Source organism: Strongylocentrotus purpuratus, unplaced genomic scaffold (genome assembly GCF_000002235.5).
Source record: "Strongylocentrotus purpuratus isolate Spur 01 unplaced genomic scaffold, Spur_5.0 spur5_contig_829, whole genome shotgun sequence".
Classification (NCBI taxonomy): Eukaryota; Metazoa; Echinodermata; class Echinoidea; order Camarodonta; family Strongylocentrotidae; genus Strongylocentrotus; species Strongylocentrotus purpuratus.
In genome coordinates, this window is record NW_022145534.1 from 935,079 (window position 1) to 951,523 (window position 16,445).

General features: G+C 37.2%; 1 long non-coding RNA gene across 2 annotated transcripts in view; it reads right to left on the reverse strand.

The window, feature by feature from the left end:
* Positions 1-16,445, reverse strand: part of LOC755670 — a 59,942-nt gene that overhangs the window by 38,107 nt on the left and 5,390 nt on the right. For both annotated transcript variants that reach the window (XR_004063836.1, XR_004063835.1), the window contains exon 2: positions 3,267-3,368. This is a non-coding gene — a long non-coding RNA (serine/threonine-protein kinase A-Raf). The remainder of the gene's footprint in view (positions 1-3,266; positions 3,369-16,445) is intronic.

Consider the following 16,445-nt stretch of genomic DNA (forward strand, 5'->3'; position numbering starts at 1 on the left):
AGTTACACTCATCTGATATGTACAAAATTCTACATATACATGTGTATCTTTTGTGCATAAATTAACTTCATATGGGAGTTTTTTTGGCAAGTAAAAAAAGCGTAAAACTCAAAGACAGTATTATATGTCTTGAAATACAGCTAATGTATTAACAAACAAATCCAACTCTGCTTTGAAAAGACAAACATATCAGTGACCCAAATTATAACCAAGATTGCTTTTGACAGAATTTTGATAATTTCTTTATCAATCTAGGAGGTAACAATTACATAAATCACGTACAATAAACCTTTGAATTGTTAAAGTGTAATTGATTTTTACACCAGGCTGACCAGTACATTTAATCCAATACATCACTACAAAGTGGACACAGAGTTGCTAGAAGATATCTGTCGGTCGGTCTCTCCTTCTCTTCCCTTACTGCGTCATCGGATGCTGCCCATGACGCAATGGGATCAGCCCCCTTGCCCTCGTGACACTGCCTGGCATGCCAGACAAGCGCCAGGGAGACCACATGACTTAATAATGTACGCTACCACATATAGGATATCGTGGGTGCACATATCCATTTTAGACTCCTTTTTCTCATGGGATGGCTCAGACAGCGCCAGTGCCCTTTTCCGAAAAATGTCGAGTAATAGAATTATTAATCTATATTTGTATAAACATACAGCTAAATTTATACACATGAGCAGGTATAATATCAATTTCTCTTTGTATTTTCTTTTATAGCATCATACATTCATTTCTATCATTACCAGCAAAATAAACTGTATTTCATGAACTTGAAAAGTTATCATTGTTTGAAAGGTTTGTTTTATTTCTTAAACACACACCCCGCCCCCCCCCCCCCCCCCATGGGGGCATGTATTTCTGTCAATAAAACTTATGTTTACTTAATTTATTTATTATTCAATAATGCCTCCAGCAGAATGCTGAGAAAATAATAATTTGAGGCTTGGAACGAAGCAAGTCATTTCAGAGAATTGCTGATACCGCTGGCAATTACGGTAAATTGAGCCCCAGGAAAGACTGCTCATAAATCTTTACGCTGGACTCTTTCTCTGTAAAGGTTCAGTTTCACCAGCTTTATTTCTCTGAAATCCAGCGCCATGATAGGCATTATATTCATGCAAGTAAAGGCTAATGTATTGAACAAAAGTACATGCAACTTGTAAGAAAAGGGTCAGTACTACATCATCTGTTATGTTCACCTCAGAAGAGTGTTTTGGATTGTAAACAAATAATATGAACAGAAGTCACTGACAAAATTGCCAGCTTCCCATCTGAACCCCTCCCCCCTCCCCTACCCCTTGGTGACCTGGTTTAATCAAAGAACACTTGGAAAGTTCACCCAATGTAGTAGAACTATATTCATAAATGTTCAATGGTCAAAATTATTGTATCAGATATTTCCAGGTTGGCATCAGACTCTTTTCCAGTTCTTCTGGCCATTGACTTTTAGAGGTTGGATTATAGCAAACTTGCAGACAAAAGTTTGCTGACATGAAGAGAATCAGATGAGGAGAAGATGATTATAAACCGAAGCTGAAGTGGTTCTTATCTAGGTCATAACTTCTTACTCAACAATACACCTTTATGGTTAGAAACCATACAAACTTATTTGTAATGCTGTCCAGACAGCTTTCGAAAGCAATACACAAACAAGACTGTGTGATCAGGTGATATGAAGTCTCTGCAAAAGTTTTCAGAAATGACTGAAATATCTTCATCCTTTGCTTGTCTGTATTAATTGTGTCCAATAAAATATTCTTTTGAGATACTTGGCCTTTATTACCTCCAGAATACAGTTCACAGGTTTACTTTCTCTATTGCCTGAAATGGCGTAAAAGCTTGCCAAAGACTTGCTGAATGAGAAGGCTTTCTTTCAAAGCAATCCAATCATTGCATCGTGATGTTTGGACTGTAGTGAACATGTCGGCCTACATGTACACAAAGCAAAATCTAATGTACGGTACCTGCACCCAAGACTACTGAAGTACAATAACTGGTATCGGGTCAATGGAGTGGATACATACTTTGGGAAAGATTAGTTTTATGTACAATTTGAAAACATTTGGAAACTAGTCTAAAGCCATCCAAGACCAGTTTAACATCAATGAACATGTACATTTTCAAAACTTATTTCAAACCTCTATAAATAAACACAAATGTTCTTTCTCTACAAATGAAAATAAGGAATACACCAATATATTATTGCATCCCTGTTAACACTTTGTTTCAGAGAAAAAAATGTGTCTTTCTTTCACATAAAATTGTTACGTCAGTGCTACAGACCACAAACTCAAAAGCATCTCTCCCTCTCTGGCATGAACTGGTCTAAATTTGACTCTCAAAATGAACCCCTGGCATTGTTAGCATACCAGAACTTACTCCGTTGTGCAACGCAATCTAACATACCTGAGTTAAACATTTCTTAGTACCCTATTAAATACTGCTAGTTTAGATTCGTTAGATGGACTGACCCAGTCTGAGGCTATTGTCAAATGATTTAATAAGAAACATTTCTAGATGCAATCACAACCAATCTATAGGCCTTTGTGCATGTTTTAACCCTATGGAAGTACACACTGAATTTGCGACACAAACTTGGAGTGCAGTTTTCAAGGAGGCAGAGGGGCCAATAATATATCTGATGACGCGATCATACTGTAAATAAAAAAGCATATGCCTTATTTAAAAGTCCTTATTGGAAAGTAGATATATTATGAAAAGTCAAATTCAGTTTATTTTAAGACTTATCTTTCTATACCCATTACATACCACTCATTCCTCATTTCAATATTAAGAATATCAGCAAAGGCTGCAATACTTTCCAGTATTCTGAAGGAAAAATATCACTTACATCTACATGTAGACCTTCTTTATAACTTCTGTGGCATCATTAAATTCTGAATTGAGAATAATGTTTACTTACTTCAAAGCATGACTGAATAGACTTTTCCTAGCCCTAGCCAAATTCATTAATATGTGTCATTAGCGTTACATAAGTCATAATTTACTCTCTGGTTTTGTATACATTAGTATCATGTACTAAAATGGGTGACTTTCAATAGAATGAATACACTAAATGTCTGAAGATTTGTCCATACTTTAATCTGTTTACTAACCAAAATGAAGCTATGCATATTTAATATCTCAATTCCATAACTCCCACACAAAGCTGAAACAAGTGACCAGTACAAGATTGATCATTCAATTATAAAAATAAAAAAATTATTTTTGTAGAAAAATAAAAGTCTTACCTCAAGAAATATTGGAGGTGGTGGCTGCTCGGTTCCAAATCTTTCCATCAATTCCTCAATATTCTTCTTTTTCAACTCCATATGCATATGGATGACATTTAACTGTGATACGAATGTGAAAAAAGAGTAAAAGAAAAGGGAAGAAGAATATGATGGAGAAGTAAGAGGGCAGAAGGAGATAGTAAAATGTAGAAAAACAAAATAAGAAAGAATTAACATGAATATCAGTTCAGAATACACCTACTATCACAAACAGAAATATAGTTGATTGCATATATCTTTTAATTTTGTTTGATCAATTCTGAATTTTTGATGAATCATAAATTTGTCTGTCTAAAGCTTGAGAATCAGTTATTGGTATCAACTTTTTATAGTATAGAATGTAAATCAAAGAACAATTCAGATATGAAAATTAATGATCAACACAAATGAAATATACATGGAGACAGGAAAAGGAATTAGAAACATAATATTGCTGCAAATATAAAGAAATACAAGAAGTAGCAAGAAGCAATATCAATGTTTATCAATTTATATAATTTACGATAGTACATGTTTATGATAAATATTTCACAGGATTGCAGTGACTGAGCTGCAGGATTCTGAGATTAGTGTTCTAGATGTATTATTAATTTTGCAAATCATTTCAACAGTTTAAACAGTTTACAGTGGTGTAAGTTATTTTTCACACTCAAATAATGACAGTGTTCCAACACATTATGAGACATAAAACAGATCACGGTATTTACCATTTTATTATTCTCTTTAACATTACTGACAAATATGGACAGGTAAAATTATTCACATTGATCTGAAACCATGCACATTAGTATGCAAATTACGTTTCTCTTCACAGAATATGGCTTCAGCGCGAGTGATCTTTATACTGTAGAAGCGACAGGGTTAATAATAATGGGGGGGGGGGGGAGGCACTTTGATGTAGAAGGTGATATATCGATCACTTATGAGTAACAATTCTGAAAATGTTAACAAATGGAGGAAATGGAACTTTTCCCTGTAAAGGCCCGGTCACACAGAGGGGACGCATGGGGGACGCACGGCCGGCGCATGGAAAATTTGCAATTTTGGCCAGTGCGTTGTCGTGCGCCCAACTTTTGTCGAAGCTATACAGCTAGCTGACACCAAATGCATAGCGCGCTGGACGCATACAGGGCGTATACAGGGCGCACACAGGGCGCACACAGGGCGCACACAGGGCGCACACAGAGCGCACATGAAAACAACTTCCACGAATGCACAGCGTGTTGCTAGCGCGCTGGACGAATGGTCCACGCATGCACCGCGTTCTACGACGCACGGCCAGCGCATTGGAAATCGGAAAAGAACGTGTGCCTAACTTTTGTCATAATTTTGGAAAAGCTAGCGAGCTGACACAAAATGCACGGCGTGTAGCTAGCGCGCTGTGCGTATACAGGGCGTGTGCTCCGCGTTTGTCTGGCGCTGGTCTAGCGCGCTCCACGCATGTCTGGCGCTGGTCTAGCGCGCTCCGGCGCATGTCTGGCGTGCCTTTGGCGTGTATATTCATGCGTCGAGCTCGGCGCACGTTTTTGAGCATGCTCAAAAAATCCCGACGCACACAGCGAATGACGACGCATGCATAGCGCTGGTCCAGCGTTGGTCCAGCGCGCTCGACGAACGAGTAACGAATGATGACGCACGCCTAGCGAACGACAACGCACTGGCCCAAATTGCAAATTTCCAATGCGCTGGCCGTGCGTTCCCCATGCGTCCTCCCTGTGTGACCGGGCCTTAAGCTAAACAAAAATAAAGATGTTTGATAATATATGGTGTCATGTGTGCCTGTTGGGAGCATCCTGGTAGTACCACTCATGCACTTTGCCGTCTTACCAGGGTACGGCTATCCTGCTCACAGCATTGTTTCGGCTTGGATCTCTTATTGCAAGGAAGTGACATCTCTTCCTGGTTGTACAACATGGGTTATGACCCCTCAAATAAATACCATGAAATCCCAGATAAGCGTCCTTTTAAACCCTCCAGCACGAGGCTAAATCCACACAAAATATCCAACTTGGTGCTATCCCACTCCAGGTTCAAGGGTGAAAGAGAATCAGAGATTGAGGTCGTGGAACTTTGAGGCAGACCTGGCGATATATCGTACGCTTGCTTGCTTGCTTGCTTGCTGCGATAGAATTAAGTCAAAGGTACATCTGGTCTCTGAGAATGATTGCGTATGTATACATGACCAGTGAGCTAATGATCCTGATTTATGTTATGCTCTCATACTAGTTACTGATGGTATCCATTAATAGCACACATATCAAGGTATAATGTTTCACAACTCATTCTACCCTTACTCAGGTTCATGCAGTTCTCTCTCCCTTTCTTTCTCTATCTCTCACTTCTCTCTCCCACACCCTCTCTCTCTCTCTCTCTCTGTCTCTCGTCATCAATCACCTGCACCCTCTCTCACATTAGCCCCTTATTAAGATTGCCCCTCTTTTTTCTCTTCATTCAAATAATTCAGGCTTGTACTATTTGGCCTATATCATTCCTTCCTCCTTGTCTATCAACTCTTCTCTTTACTTTGTCTCCTATCTACTCATCTCTTCCTCTCTCTCTCTCTCTCTCTCTCTCTCTGAATTTCCTTTCTTCAGTCTCTCATGCCTGCCTGCCTGCCCCTACCTCACATGCCCCCTTTGCATTCCTCTACATAGCTTTGTGCTCACTACCATTTGGCATCGCTCCAAAACGTGGATACAAACGTTTGGCATGGCACGATGGCTTCAGCGAAGTCACCGTCGTCGCCAAAACATACGACCTCTCCCGCTCCGTTCCAGTTATGCAATAGTAATGCTTGTTAATCGGTCAGACAACCGGTCGCCCTCTGTAGGGGAAACTGGCCATTAATTTTTGTTTGCAAAAATAACTTGCAAACAACTGCAACACCCCCGTGTCTGTAAACAAATAATTCATGTTTGCAAGTGCATTATTGAATATGCACTGCATGCAAATTAAGTCACAGTCGGATATGCATGGCTCCACACTAAGTTTTTTGGAAGATGTTCTGCATTGAACCTTTTAGAGGCGGAATTTATGGGCCACATCATGTTTGAATTTTACAATTTTAGGGGTCCGGACTAAGATTTTAGGAATAAATGTGTCCTGGGCGTATTTTAGGTGTCAGCCCCTGGATAATGAACAAGACCGGTCAGGTCAAGTTCATTATCTGGCTCATTGTGACTTTACTGAGTGCATATCACTAATGCACATGCTTTTAAACATGAATCATTTGTTTTATAAAACAGGAAGTACAACGTAAAGTTGAGAAATAGGCAACAAACGCCTAGTGTCGCACAGTCACGGAGGCAGCCATTTGCCTTATTAAATGACATTTGAAACTTTAATCAAACCTGCCTTAGTTGCCACCTCTCTACAGTGGCCAGTTACATGTTTATATTGTTCCCTCTAGGAAGAAATGTGTGTTGTAGGACCTGTCTAGAAAGGCCACCTACAAAAAAAGTACATGTGTCTACAGTTTTCCTGTTTCCGTGTATTTCATAGCATCATTATTTTGCATACATACAGGCATTTGGGAAAGTTTTAGCATGGAAGGCATGGTAAAAAAGAATGATGCATGGTCACGTATGGTCATTTGACCAAATAGACTCCTTGCATTCTAGAACCCATTTTTCATAAAAACTAAATGTTCCATGCCACATGATCTTGGAAATGCAATAAAATGTTTATGATATAGACCAAAGCAATGCTATTCTCTGTAGGTGAACTTAATGCACTTCATCCATAGATTGTCTATAATATATCTCGTAAATGACAGAGCAAAGCAACATATTCTCTGAATTTTTGGTCTATGAACTATGAGATTGTTTTCTCCTTCAAATTTTGGGAGTAGTGCTTAAATCTATTAATCAATTATTGCTGAATTGTTCTTAATCATACAGTACCTCTTTTATACATTTTCAATCTGTAAATTTTAACTACCAATATCACCTTTTTTTTCCCTTCTCTTTTTTTTTGTTGGGGGGGGGGGGGGGGACCTTATCAAATCAAACTATTCTGTTTCTTCAAGAATCCTAGGACATTCAATTCACCATTCAACATTTGAAGGGCACATAATACCATGAGTGAGTCATTGGAGTCATAATACTGAATACAAAATGACTTTTATGTCTGAGCTAGTCAAGCTGCACAATGTTTTGAAAAGGCGGGGCTTAGCTATCATGACCTTTTTATTCTGGGGATTCACATGTCAATCAAAACTTCTATTGTGCCACGGTAGTCAAATTTCGTATTGTGAAAAGATCATGCTGGGAGATATCTACCGTATTCTGAAAAAGTAGCTATAAAATTGTATGCATTATCTTTTCAAATATCAAAGTTGTTTCTCTATAGATACAAATTTAATGATGACTTTTACTTCCTGTAGATCACATACAGGTAGTCAGCACTCTGCACACACATACATTATGGGATGAATGATTCCTTGAGTTAGCGCATCTATGACTGTATTGATCTGTATCAAAAAAAGACTTGCTGTAGTAAAAGGTTAATGGAATAAAATTAAATTGTATCCCCTAACTACCGGTAGACACCACCCACCTTTCTTATGAGCTCTCTCTTCCCACCTCTAATTTCTAGTCTCTGTGTACTAAGACATTGCACAGAAAATCGTCAGAATGCCTGGACGCACGGTTGCCATGGACGTACAGTTGTATGACATCTTTCAGTTTTTACAAGGCTACACTCTATATTTGTAAGAATTTTTAATCCTGGGCAAATCATTAGTTGAGCAAATTAAACAATAACATTTTGAACAAAGCAAGCTCCAGATCATCTGCAAACATACAAAATAAATCTTCACACCATGGGACTTATCTCCAGATACCCATCCTTCTCATTAAAAGTTGATTCTTTAGTAGTTAGCTTAAGCCCAGTATATTTTTATCACTACCCATGAGTTTTAAATTGTTGTTATTCTCCAAACATTGCGCTCTGTTTTTTGTCTCAAGAAAAGCTACCATTAACAATTTAACAACATAAAAAGGATGATCTTTTCAAAAATATAGATAAATACTATACAATACTGCTTTTTTGAATATTATTTCTTAAGTATGTGAAAAAGAAGATTATTGAGATTTATTAAATAATACATCTTAGACCACACTGCTAGATGCACATTCAACATCAAAGGTATTTTTTAATAACTTAGATATTTGGGGATGCAGAAAGCAAAAGGAAACAGAAATGCTTTCAAACATTCTTCTAAAATCTACTAGACAACAATAGGCCCAATAAATTAATAAAATATTCTTCAGTCCCACATCAAGTGACAATCCTTGATCAGGCCCATAAATCTACACCGGAGTATCGTCACTCTATCTTAGTTTCAAAAGTGTTGGGGAGTTGTGATGTCTGATTTAGCGCTATCTAATATTCTGATTAGGAATAAAGGCAAGCATAAGTTTAAATACCCAGGGTAGCTAGCTAGCTAGGTGCCATGGCAATATGTACATGTAGATTCAAGGCTCCCCTGGATGCAAATACAAGAAACTAGGCTACCTTATAGTCTCGCGTCTTCAGACTTGATTCAATTTTTTGGTGGAATGTTTACATGTTGTAGACTTGTAGGTACTCCATGTATTGTTTACATTCATGTGGAAGGTTTTGAAAGAAGAGGCTACAATGTACACCAACACCATTTATACTGATAACCTGAAACTGCAACTTCGTCGGTAACATGTAACAAATTTGGTAATATTCTCGCGCTTCTACATTTCCACCAGTATATCTACAGCAGAAGTCTCAGATGTAGACTATCTACAGGTACTTGTAGAAGTACACACAGGAATCCTCTATTACATTCCACACTTTTCATCACATACATTTTCCTGAATCACCTAAACACCCAAATATCACACGTAATGACACCCTGCACATGTCAACTAATTATGTCTAGAGTAAAGAGATTCTTTGTGTGACTAGATATCATGTTTGTAGCTACAGATGTACTGTACCATCGAATGTAAACAAGCATGAACTGCAAATACAAGATAAAAGAATGGAAACACTAATTCAGAATAAAATCCTTTGTATACAAATTTTGAATTGTCAATGTGTGTACATTCTGTGTATGCTTCATATCATTTTAAAGTTAACCTTGTGCACCTTCTCCTAGGTACTACCAAAATTGGCCTATCGCTTGTGACTGTGGAACTTGGAAGCTCACTTAACGATATTAAACAAGTACATGTACGTGTATGCTGTAATTGATTGTGAATTTGAAGAAGAGAAAAAATCTCAAAATCAAAATGTATTCTGACTAAAAGAACAGGGGGGGGGGGGCTGTTCATATGATCAATTATTATAAACAATCATGTAACTCATGTATTGTGTAATTGTGCTACACAGTGGGCCTCTTGTTTTGCCCCAAATGAGAGCACAAAACCTGAAAAGCAGCTGTGAAGTCAACTATTTAGCCTACATCACACATTCATCGAACTTGTGTTTATTGTAAGACAATTTCGTACAGACAGAGGCTTGATGGACCCTGGACAAAGGCAGACTAAAAACAGCTCAAGCAATGACGTCAGTGCCTCACAAGCACATCAGTTATTCAGTTAATATTGTCAACAACAAAGAAAAGAAGAAAAAAAATCAAGCAATCATGGAAAAACAAGTTGGACTGTTTTATAGTGCCTGTGTTTTTGTTTGTCTACATGTGTGGATACATAACGGCTCTGCTAATTGGTCATGGATTGGGAGTTACCTGCAAAGGCTGGAATTCCATCTTATCATAGCCCCATTGGGGACGCATACCAGGGTAGTATGGTGGAGTATCTATGACCCAAATCAAAGTGCCAAGTTCACGGCCATATATACCTGAACGCTCCAATCTGAGTTTATATGTACATTATTCAAGAGCAGAATCGGTATGCAACTATGCACCGATCATCTATAACTTTGCTTCAAGGTGAAACATATCTGTACATCTGTATAATGTACAATCATACATGTAGGCCTAGTATAACAATGACTTTAATTACGAATGTGTCGGCCTATAATTAAAGGTGCTACTTAACTTTTGTTGGGCTATGACGAAATATCCCTTGAAAGTGTTAGGGATACAGCACATCAAATTAACCAACAAAACAAACTTCTTGTGATATATTCCTTAACTTAAAAAATAATGAAACAATCTTTGTGTATGATCTTCATATTTTTCCTTGAGGTGCTTCTAATTAACCAACTCAGAAAACAATGACCTTATTTGTGAAGGTATCATCAATCTTTTAGGCCAACCCTTTCCATTATTTTTCAAGCAGAAAAAAAAATTATATTATGAATAAATTACTTTTAACTGTATATACAAAGGGGAGAAAACACAGGGCCAACACTGTATAGTTATCATCCCATTTTATTTAAGGTCTCCACTTAAGTAAGTCTGTACATGCAAAGGGCTGCAATGTTGTATCAATCTGTGGCTGTAATGTTTGTAATCTTGCCTGCAATGCTTTATAAATCTGACAATACAGGAAGATTATTTGTGCAGTGGTGTGTAGATTTGATTATAATGTTCCACATTAATGTACATGTACATGCAGCTACAAACCAGAATGTCTAGTGCCTATCAAATATCACAAACATCATGATGTTCTTAGACTTGAAGGCAAGGCTGCACACTATGGAGTATGTACATGGACACACAGTATATCACAAACAGGAAAACAAGTGTGATTTGGGGGAGTTAGTAACTGCTCGTCATAGAGCAATGACAGTCTGGGGTAGCTGGCTAAATTGGATATCAGAGGCTGGCAATTTTGGGACTGTCTCGGCACTATAAATAGTACATCTGCAATTTTTTTCAGGTCACTGCATTAGTGCAGCTATGAAGCTTGGAGTCTTAAAACACAAGGTCAACCTAGAAAGAGAAGGTTATGCACAGTCTCTACAGGAATCTTTATACATACTGCTTCTCAATATTCAACAAGGGTTCTGCATTGTACAACATATTTTGTACTGCTTTTTTTTCTTCAATAATCCCCTTGCCCAGTATTTCCATCATATTCTCACAACAAATTTTATTGTATCTGAAATTAGACTGCATGAATCATCTGTATTTGGACTACTGGTAAGTTCTGCCAATTGAAAGATTTGAAAAGTTTATGTTTTTAATTGTAAGGATCTGCATGTAATATGTGTCAAAATTCATACAATTCTTTAATTTGAATCTTTTAAAATAAATGATAAGATTAAAATATTCATTTATTTTAAAAACAAGGGGGGGGGGGGGGGTTCTTGAAGTGGATCCAACCATCTATTATCTCCAGCACCTCTACAAGCGGATGACCTCGTGAGTTCATCCAGGTCAGTAGGATGGAAACATTAACCCTGCTTGAGGTGAAGGTCAAGCCTCAAAGGAAAGCCTTTTGAGCCCCACTACCATGTCATGTAGCTTACCAACACACATGGGGTATGTGTGGTATGCCATCAACTACTATGACCCCTCTACGTCATCATCTACATATATCGATATAGTCTTGCTTGACAATTTTAATTATTTTCATTTTACTCAGATTTTTAGACAAATTATCACTTCACAAAATGAGCAATTAAGCAAAACTTCTACTACCGGTATATGCTAAAAAAGAATGCGTTCTGTTTCAGTCCAGATATAAAAGCTAGTAGGTTCACGTAATAGCACCACTTCGCTGTGCACTAAGTTCAACTTCTCAAACCCAATTCAAGATGGTTCCAATTTATAGCGCTTTAGCGTCTTTGGAGGAAAGCGCTTCGTAAGCACAGTTTTTATCATTATTATTATTATGGTTGGCTTAATTTTCTGTAATTAAACAAATACAATCTGGCGTATCTGCACTACTTGATGAGATTACAGACCACAATATTCTCTCCAAGAGATTTAACAGTATGACATTTCGGCAGGTCATGCTCTATTAAGTAAATAGAAATCTTTGGTGTTTTTGGTACGGCATTAAGAACTTTAAAGAATAAATTAGCTGTTTTCCTCTGCTATGGAAAATGTACTATAATTGTTTTAACGAAAATGAAAATTTTCACACAAAAAGAAAGAGGTAACCACCATAGTCCATAGATACACATTTAGTGCACCTTCAGTTCATTCTACAAAACAAAAGACTACCAGGCATACTAAATGTAATATGAGCCATCCAAAATTACAAATTGAAAACAAGAAGAAAGACACAAGAGATTCAACACGATGATGAAATACATTAAGATGGACATGTGTAGGCCTAATGTACTTGATGTAGGCATACCTGTACACTGTACATGTGCACACGTAAAAGGTCATGAAAGGACACTTGCACACATGCATTGTACTCTGAAAGGGCTTGGTATTTCAGCTTGAAAGATCTCATAAAACCCTCCTGGACATTGTTCCCCAGGGGCGTGTTGCATTGACCTTAAAAAATGGGGTAAAGGTGCTAATCTGGAGTATGCAGAGGTGACACATAAAAAATAGGGTGTTACACATAACGGTCCCAAAGAATGTGCGGTATGCATCAGCAGCTACACAAGGTATACTGTAACAAGGCACTGGATTTATATTGTGTGTACATGTACATGTACATCATATTGTAGATCATACAAATACATATCCATTGTAGTACAGTCATGTAAATTCAGTTTCACAAGTATTCAAGAACTCTTAAAGTTACAGCATTTCAGTAATACTTTTTAAAGTATTTGTGATTTGTGATTTTTTACATTTCAAATATGAAAATGAAATGAAAGATGGATCGTGAAGAGTACATGTACAGATGAACATGTACTAGGGCTGTGACGTGTAGTCGAATGCTCGAGTACCCGCACGGGTGACAACTACTCGGGTACGAAAAATCGTACCCGAATATTCGGCCGGAAAAAAAAAAAAAAAAAAAAAAAAAAAAAAAACTCTGTCCAGGCCGACGCTTACCCGTGCCTGGGTGAGCGGCGGCCGCTGGCATGGTGCCGTCGGTAAAAATGTTTCCAAACTCAAGCACTGTCAACTCAGCACTCAGAAATTGGGACCAAATGTCTGGATTTCTGTTTGGACTTGGAGGAAAATGGATTATTCTGCTATTTTGATTTTTAAAACAGCATTGTTTACTGTTATTATTATTATTAAATCGGCGCCTTCACCTGCAACTCGAAGTAAAATTGCATGCGTTTTCCGCGACAGAACTGAGATACTGCTTCAGTGGTATGGTGGTGGCAAAAAAAAAAATCAAAAAAATTCAAAAAAAACATGGCGTCCGATTATTCGAGTATTCGCTTGTAAGCCTGGGAGTGTACTCTGGTACCTCATTACACTGTTGTGCACAGCTTTAATATTTACATATAGTCCTAATTGTAGAAACACACGTACAGCCTTTGTTTAATAATTGTAGTTGTAAGTATATGTAACATGCTCAAAAAACATAAATCAGGATAAACCAATTTTTCATAAATTAAAAAAACTTGGTACGAATAATTTAAATTTTAATTTAACTGGACATGCAGGAACAAATAACAAGAAAACATTTGTAAATATACTCATTAAAGAAAAGTCAATTGCAAAGCCAGAGTAAATTATAAGTTAAAAAGATAATGAATTATAATGGTTGTCTACAGACTACCATGTTTATGCTCATGTTAGCCTACATTTCAGCCTGTACATGTAGCTGGCACAAAGAAGTAGAAAATCAATAGAAACCCACGTAATTTGAGAAAGTGTTTATGTTAGCATATCACTTTACATGGAAATCTTGAACTTCATTTGACCTGAACTGGTCCCTGGTCATTGACACTTCCCTAGTCAGATAAAAAAAGTACTGAAGTAGGCCTTTTCCATGTTTAGCAGTTAGGCAAAATGAGGTCATAAAGTTAGGCATAATATGTTTGAATTGGACTGATGATTGCATTGGTGTGTACACACATGTATTGTACATGTACTCAAATATGATGAACGGTGCATTCATCTGGAGAACTTGATTAATTCTCCCTCCTTAAAACACTGCAATAAATCCTACAGCATGGATATCCAGGTTTCTATCAGACAGGTCAGGTATGCCTACCGGTACATGTATTTACTGTAAGCCTACAAAATATAAATGGTACACGTAACAATTATGCTCACTATTCAATAACTTAGTAGAAAGTATTCAATGGCATATCCTGAAGTGAATAAGCTTGGACTAAGCCATAAAACTTCAAATATTGTTTCTTCATTATACATGTAGAAATCGTTTGGCATACAGTGTGTAAACACGATGAACATCTGACGAGCAGACGGTTATATGTCTGTGCCTACAGCTGGGAAGGGGGCAAGTGGACCCTGACAGACTAAGAGAGATTTGCTGCTGGCTTAACATGTCGCCAGCCTGCTCCTACTAGGGGTGCTAAAAGGGGGTCACTGGCTGATCAGGGATGATCTGTCTTAATGAGAGCACACAGGATCTTGGGAGGGGGGGGGGAGAACTAACTGTAAGCGACTCCAGAGTTTTTTTCATTGCTATTTGAACTCTTCATCCAGTTACTTAATGCAAGTCATACAGTGATACACATCGCATGTCAGCAGGCATACATGTACAGTGTACACGTATGTAATGAGGGCCTTCTGGATTTAAAGTCGCATTAACAAGTCTCGTCTCTAAACCACACCCATTGCTACTAAATTTATACGTCTTTTTTACATTGCCTTTAAGCAAAAAGAAATGTACATAATTCAAAAACTGAAATTATGGTGGGTAGGCCTTTGTGTACATTAGTACTAATGTACTTACATGTAATACCTACTTTTTGGACTTTTTAGGTGTACACATGTACTGTACATGTATGAATGCATTGTTGATTTGTCATGCTACCAAGGCTGCACAAGAAAAGTTTAAAAGACGTACCCAATTTCACATTTTGTTTGGATTATACATGTAAGCCTTTAAAGGCAAATACATGTAGATGAAATATCACTAAAAAGTACATTTACTCGACAACGAATGTGCTGGCCTAAGTGTTCTGTTCAGACCTAAAAATATAATTCTCGCTTTTATAAAATATAATCCCTAGGGCATTTTACGTTGCAGAAAAATCAATATGAGAAAACTTTTTTTTGTGTGGATATACCATAAAAATTGTCTGTCTTTGCTCATTCTGTGTTATTCGTGACTTGCGTGACTTGTGTGACTTTGCCACTTGTCGCTGCTCTGCATGTGTTAGCATGGTAGCAAGAAGAGTCACATGACAAAAAAAATTAAAATATTTCACCTGTGTTTTGAACGTGAGCATTTACACTCAAAACGGTGGAGTTTCGGCCGGCGTTTTAAGAAATACAAATTCAAGATGTGTTTTCTTTTTTTAATTTGGGTTTTTTGTTGTGTTTATGGGAGGCAACTTCCGACATAACTCCGGAATGTGAGAAAGATCAATGTTCCTTGCTTGCAGTGTAAACGCAGCTTATGTTGAGCCAGCAGTGTCAGTGCGACCCACCATCGCTGATAGTCGCATAGAGACAATCATTAGGAATGTCTGGGTGGACCATGTATTAGTATCATGTGGATTTCCACCCACTTCCCTTTGTACAAAAATCATTATCTTTAGTGCAAATAAAACAAAGGCACATCACAGGTGTTGCAGTATATAAATACACATGTAATGTACATTTACATGGAAGCTCTGTACAGTGTAGGGTATGGCAACAATATATGACTCAACCTTGAAATATCTAACATGAAACAAGCGAAGTCTATGAAATAATTGTATCCTAAATTGTATCCTATAATGTACGTAATGTAAAATATATTAGAAGTTTCAATTGCAAAATTAAATTTTGAAACTTTAATTCTCATAAAATTACATACTTGTATTAACAACAATTACAGAAAACACATAAACAAACTGTTTGCAAAATTAAGAAATAACAAGATCAACATAAACAACAAAGAACACGGCTATAATTTATGACATTTGCAATCTATAAATAATGACAAAAATTCAATCATAATTCCCAAATATAGATACTGCATGTAAAACTGCTAAGTTAAAAATACAATCTTTAGGATACAATTTTACAAATACATTTGTAGATGGATACAAAGCATGAACTCTTCTTGTCCAATAAGGTAATTAATAAATCACAAACTCCAAACAACAAAATTGATGACCAATCAAAATGGGCTACAAAAAGTG